The following is a 7,152-nucleotide window of genomic DNA, read 5'->3' as shown; positions in this document are numbered from 1 at the left end:
CGCCTCCCGTACTCAGGCATCTGGGGCACAACTGCCCCGCCTGCGAGCCCTGGCCGTTGTCTCTAGGAAGCCCTCCAAGCTTGCCCGGTGCAGTGCACACACACAGCCGGTTTGCACTTTGTAAAGTCCAATGAGTGTTCCACTCCAAAGTCCATGCCTGCGTCTTGTGTGGCACCGAACCCAGACAACATAAAGTACTTAAGGACACGAAGTGGGAGCATTGGACAGTACTGGGTATTTCAGTTCCAGCCCACAGACAGAATGAGGTTCTCTGAGGGTCGGGCCCATGTGTTGCTCTATATGATGCTGCGCTGGATTTCATCGGGTCTAGAGGCAGAGAGCAGTACTGCAAGCCCTCCCTCAGGATTAGGAAAATTAGGGGTCTCAGAAATAGTGCACGATTGTCTCTGCAAGTATCAGACCCACTCCTCCTCAGTGCCTGGCACAATGGAGGTGATTCAGCAGAATGTCCGTCCGCCTGCATGCACACATTTATGCAGTGCCTTCCCAGAGACTGAGAGAGCAAGCCGTGGCCTCCTTTCTACCAATGGCAGATGGCCACCGGCCGTTTGTGCTTTGGAAGAAAGGAAGTCGTGCGCAGGTATGTAGGTTCCTCTCTTCGGTATGTATAGTGGGTCGGTAGGTCAAGGGTGTCGTCCAGATCTCCTACACCCTTCTTCCTCGTGATCTTTCTCTTTACTCCCCTCCCTGTTGGGTAGAGGGTACCGATCGTGGTTCCCCATGGGCTGTGTTGAGTGACTGATGTCACTGTCTTGTTTTCTAGTGTCTCGATGGAATTGTACACGGGCACCCCCTTGCTTCACAACTGTGTTTTTCTGCCCTTCCTTCTTTATTCTGGTAACCTGGTTTTGCACTTTCACTTGCACAAGTAGACTCCCGGGCTACCTCTTGCAAAAGAGGCAAGGTGAAAGTGACCAGGGCAAAGAGCACATGAAGTACACAGTAAAAACTGCCTGGGACCAAGTTGTGTGAAGTCCTACCCTGTCCTTCGACCCTTTTGATGATGACAGAGTAGCACCAATTAGTACACCTGTACCACCACATCCTTCTTTCTTGATGCTGCCTTTCCTCGGACACCATGCTTGAGCCTCAAGCACTCTCTGGTCAATCAGCCTCTGAGTCCAACTTTTTCTTCACGACGCTCACATGTTCCCATGGTTTTCCCTGAACTTCCCTGGGAGTGTCCTCACACCAGCTGCTGTGTGAGCCCATGTCTTCAGTGGCTTTTATTTTCTCTAACAAACGTAGAGGAGGCCCCTGGGAGCCAACGAGCTCTGAGATGTTCTCCTTTGCTCCTGACATGCAGAAATGTAAACTGTCTAGGTAAATATCAGGAAGGGGATTTTGAGGGAAGTAGAGTCATGCAAGCTTGTCGAAGCATTAGGTCATCTGAAAGTGAGGAAAAGAGAAGGCATCCTCCCCTCCTGACCGATGGAGACTTTGCACTGCACACTCATGGACACCGCATGAGAGTGGCTGTCCCGGGAAGTGTCCATGCTCTGGGGATTGTCATTACTGGTCTCTTTTCCAGGAGCGAACATTTCTTAGTATGCCTCCTGTTCTGGGTGGAATGTGAACGCCCTCTTTGATTTCTTTGTAAGAGTCACTCCTTTTTTTTCCTAAAGTGTATGTCTTATCTGGACATTACACCACCAAAAGCAATCCGTGAAGCCTAAACACGTGAAATCAATCAACCACCTACCAGAAACATCTTGGTTCATTGAGGTATGAAAGAGTTTCCCTTTATCTCAGTGAAACAAGGTGAGATCTCCAAGTCACCCTCAGACGGGCTGCAGAATAATGGTGACCAAGATGAGAGAAAGAGCAGTAAGGGCATGTGACACAGAGTGCTATGGACATCTTGAACTGAAAATTTTGACATGCAGGCATAGAAGACGCGAGACTCATCGAACAATACACCTAGGGAGATCAGGTGACACCGTCTCACTGACACAGACACTGAGAGAGAGAGAGGTAGAGAGAGAGAGAGAAGCAGAGACTGAGGATATGAATGGACGAGTACGGGGACATCCTCACGTGCACGGTGCACTGTAAAAGAGTAACAAGAAACACCTCATCGAAGAGGACACGAGGAAAGGAATTGTTACAGAGGGAGTGAGCCAGAAAACTCACAAATTGATCAGGTCATTACCCCTGGATTGTGACGGGCTAGGGCCCATTGGAACTGGCATTGAAGAGAGGACAGCAGGGGCAAATCAAACCCATGGAACCTCACCTGGGATAACCCCCTATCATTTGGCCCTGGAAAGATCCCTAGTGAGAATGGGTTCCCCCTATGTGTAGATCTGTGCTCCGAGAAGACACTCAGCGTAGTCGTGTTCTCTGGGATGGCACCCGGGACGAAACGTTGGCACATGAGTCTAGAGACGGCTCCCTCAGACTTCCCTGTGCAGTGCACGTCATAGCCCTCCACTTGCACGCTTCATTTTAGGGCCGGGCAGAGTTTAACGGTGCCGTCACTTGTCCCTGCCGGGAGATGACCTTGGTTTAGACAGACGGCTAAGGCTTTCCCCTGCTCTTCAGAGCCTGAGTGCTTTCTTTTCTTTCTTTTATTTTGTAAATATAGAATATGGATGATTCTTGTGGCTCATTACTGAAACCTCCCTCCCTCCTACCTCTACCGCCTCCCTCCCAACAGCCTCATGTCTGTTCACTTGTCATGTCAACTTCAAGGTATTGCAATTTTTGTGTCGTTTTCCCTCCTCCACCAGTTTATTTATTTATTTATTTTTAGTTCCCACCAATAAGTGAGAACATGTGGTATTTCTCTTTCTGTGCCTGACTCGTTTCACTTAATATAATCCTCTCAAGGTCCATCCATGTTGTTGCAAATGGCACTATTTCATTCGTTTTTATAGCTGAGTAGTATTCCATTGTGTAGTTGTACCACATTTTCTGTATCCACTCATCCGATGATGGACATTTGGGCTGGTTCCAACTCTTGGCTATTGTAAAGAGTGCTGCGATGAACATTGGGGAACAGGTGTACCTTCGACTTGATGATTTCCATCCCTCTGGGTATATTCCCATCAGTGGGATAGCTGGGCCACATGGCAGATCTATCTGCAATTGTTTGAGGAACCTCCATACCATTTTCCATAGAGGCTGCACCATTTTGCAGTCCCAGCACAATGTATCCCACCATTCTATATACTATTTTTATGAAGTGCAACTTCTTATTTAGATTCCATAGATGACTGAAATAGCGTGGCATTTGTATTTCTGTTTCTGAAATTTTACTCATAATTTCCTGCAATGTTATCCATGTTGTTGCATATGACAGGCTATTGTTTTTAATGGCTGAATAGTATTCCATTGTGAATATGTGCCATATTTTATTATTCATCTATCCATTTCTGAAAACTTACCTTGATTTAACGTCTTGGCTATCGTAAATGGTGATGCAACAAACATGAGATTGCAGATATCTTTTCAAAATACTAATTACATTTTCTTTAAATATATTCAAATTAGTCTGTTCCTTGACCATTTTGTTCTACTACTTTTAATAGTTCAAGTAAATTTCATACTATTTTATATAATAGTTGTACTTAAATTTTATTTCCACTGAAACTGTGTGTGAGCGTTTTCTTTTCTCCACATTCTCATCAACACTTATTGGCCATTTTGATAATAGCCACCCCAGCAGGAGCAAGATGATATATCATTTTGGGTTTGATGTGCATTTTCCTGATGAGTAGTGAAGCTCAACATTATTTTCATATACCTGTTTTTCTTTTGTATGTCTCCTTTTGAGAAACGTCCATTTAACTCTTATAACTATTTTTAATTCGGTGTTTGTTTTATTACTATTGAGTTGTTTTAAGGTTGTTATATACACATATTTTGGGTGTTAACCTTTATAAGATTTATAGTTTGAAATTTTATTTTTATATTCTGTAGATTGGCTCTTTACTCTTCTGATTTCCTTTGCTAGTTTAGTTTGATGTAATCCCAATTGTTTATTATAATTTTTGTTGCCACTGCTTTTAGACGCATCCCTGAAATCATTACTCAGCCTGATGTCATGAATTTTCTTCAAGACTTTATGGCACAGCCCTGCATTGTCTTGTAATATTTTTATAGTTCATAGTCTTACACTTAAGTTTTTATCTACTTTGAGTCAGTTTTCATAGAAGGTCACAAACAGGGGTCTAATTTTTTTCTGCAGGTAGATATCCAACACATTTGACAGTACTTCTTTCTCATTGTGTGTCCTTGGCACCTTTGTCAAAAATCATATGGCTATGAATAAGTTTATTTTGAGTCTCTCCATACTGTCTCATGTTTTGTTTCCTTGTTTTGTTTTAATACTAGTCCATTTCTGTTTTGGTTTCTATAGCTTTGTAGTATATTTTAAAGTAAGGTGAGGTAACCCCTCCACTTTGTTCTTTTTGTTAAAGATTGCTTTTCTTTTTCGGTTTTATTGGGGGGATTATACAAATTTTAGGACTTTTTTTTCTGTTTTTCTGAGAAATTTCTTTGATATTTTGATAGACATTGCATTTATGTCTACATTGCTTTGGGTAGTGTGGATTTTTGAACAATATTTAGTTTTACAATCCACAGACACAAACTATCTTTTGATTTTTGAGTCTTTCTAAATTTTCTTCATCAATGTTTTATGTTTTTTTATTGTATAGATCTATTAGCTCTTTGGTTATATCTTCCTAGCCTTTTTGTACCACTATAAATATAGTTGTGTTCTTGTCCTTGTTTTTCCAGATAGTTAACTAGAGTATAAAGATGTTACTATGTCGTGTATGTTAGTTTTGTGTGCTCCAATTTTACTAACTTTATTTATTATATCTCACAGTTCAGGGGTGCAGTATTTTAGATTTTTATATGTAAGACAGTATTATCTGGAATGAGAAAAAGTTTAACTTTTTTTTTTTTTAAGTTTGGATGCCTTTAATTTCTTCTTCTTTGCTAATTGTTCTGGCTATCCAGGAAAATGTTGAATAGCATTTTTGTCTTGCTTTATATCTAAGTAAAGTAACTTTAACTTTTCTTTACTCAGAGTGATATTATTTGTGACTTTGTCATATATGGCTTTAATTATACGAAAGCACATTTCTCCTACATCTAATTTGTTTGTAGTTTTTAATCATAAAAATTGTTTAATTTTATCACAAGATTTTTTTGGCACCTATCAAAATAATTATAGTTTTGTGTTTTAATTCTGATAATGTGATGAATCATGTTTATTGATTTGCATGTGTTTAATCATCTTTGCATCCCTGGGATAAATTCCAGTTGATCACATTAAATAATCTTTTTAATGTTCTGTTGAATCTAATTAGCTAACATGCTAACATCTTGTTGATAGTTTTTGCCTCTACATTCATTAGGTTAGGTAATTAGTGTGTAATTTTAGTTGTTTTTGTTGTTGTTTTGTCCTTGTATGGCTTTGTTATTAGAATAATTCTAGCATTATAGAATGATTTTAAAGTACTTCTTCCTTCTCAATTTGAAAAAAAAAAAGTGAGAAGAACTGGCATTTTACGTTTTTAAATTTTTAGTAAATTTCAGCAGTTGAGCTGTCAGAGACCCTGGGCTTTTTAACTTTATTTTATTTTTTGTTGTTTATGTTCATATTTTTTTCGCTATTGAAATATAACTGATTACACATATTTGTGGGAAACAGATTGATATCAGTACCTATGTACCTATGTGATGATCAAATCAAGATAACTAGTACATTCATCATTCTTTGTGACCCTTTTCCACTTTCTCACTAATCTTTCTCCCACTCCCACATTTCCACCCCTAGTAACCACAGTTATGTTCTCTCCTTTTGAAAGTTCTTTATTGTGATTGTTGTATTTTTACTACTTATTTATTTATTTGTTTTTTAGATCCCATTCATGAGTGAGGACATGTGGTATTTCTCTTTCTGGTGCCTGGATTATTTCACTTAGCATAAATTTCACTAAGAGTGAAGAGATCCTTGTGAAATGTGGAAGGAAGAAATGGAACCACAGAAAGAAGAACAGGGCATCCAGCCTCAGCCACACTGCAGTATTCTGGCCTTCAGCCAGGTAGAGAGAAGGTAAGCTGGAAAAGACCTCAACAATTCCCAGGACAACCACAAATGCCAGTGATCGCCTACTTGGGGTAGTCTCCAAATAGTTTTGGATCTGAACTCATTCAGCACTTGCTCTCTACTTCCCAGGTGGGCAGACAGACATGCTGAGTGGGAAATGCACTAAAGTGGAGTGGTTCTGCACATTTGTGGCCAGCCTTGCATAGCCTGCAGCAGCTGAATCAAGAAGTGACCCATGGCCCATAGCTGAACTAGTAGCAGCCATGGCTCTCACTATGACCCTCCACATGGTCACATGAGTGACACCAGCAGGTCCGTGATCCTAGGTACATGGTAGCTGGACCCCTGTGCTGGGTTGAGTGTGCCTGAGTCTCTTTGTCTGGAGACACTGTTTACATTCTATAGTTCTCAGGTGTTAGCAGGACCAAGGCATAAGCTGCATGGAGCCTAGGGCAGACAGAAAAACTTAGACCCTAGAGACTGAAATCACTCAGTACTCCTCCACCCAAGGTGAGCAGGCAGACTGACTGAGCAGAAAGTCTGCTGGAATTCAGCAGGTCCCCACATTCACAGTCTGCCTTGTGTGACCCATGGGGACTCAGGCCATGGGTGCCCACATGGCCAATGGATAACTTAGCAAAAGCCTCACTGTAGAGGATTCTTAAAGCAAATGTACTTCACAGGGCCTGGTTTTTCAAAGCCTTGCAGTTTCCAATATTGACCTTGAAGAGGACTGGAAATTTTCCTCAGGCTACAAAGTCTCCATTGTAAGATAAAGATTTGTGGCACAGCAAGGTTGCTGGCTCAAGGACAGACCAGTTACTGATTGTTATGTAAAGATACTGAGAAATTGCTGTAAGAAGGTATGTTTGCTAAGATCAAGCTTTTGTTGATAGGGTCACTTATTTGCCTTACTGGGATGTCATCTGATTTGTTTCACTGAAAGTTACCAGCCTACATATATTGTTAAACTATAACCCCACCTATGTTCTCTTCCTGTAAATTCCTGGTCTGGAAAATAAATGCAGGAAGAGAACCCCAATTTGGGGTTAATTTCCCCAGGA

The sequence above is a fragment of the Cynocephalus volans genome, unplaced genomic scaffold (genome assembly GCF_027409185.1).
Source record: "Cynocephalus volans isolate mCynVol1 unplaced genomic scaffold, mCynVol1.pri scaffold_35, whole genome shotgun sequence".
Classification (NCBI taxonomy): Eukaryota; Metazoa; Chordata; class Mammalia; order Dermoptera; family Cynocephalidae; genus Cynocephalus; species Cynocephalus volans.
This window is presented reverse-complemented; position numbering follows the sequence as displayed.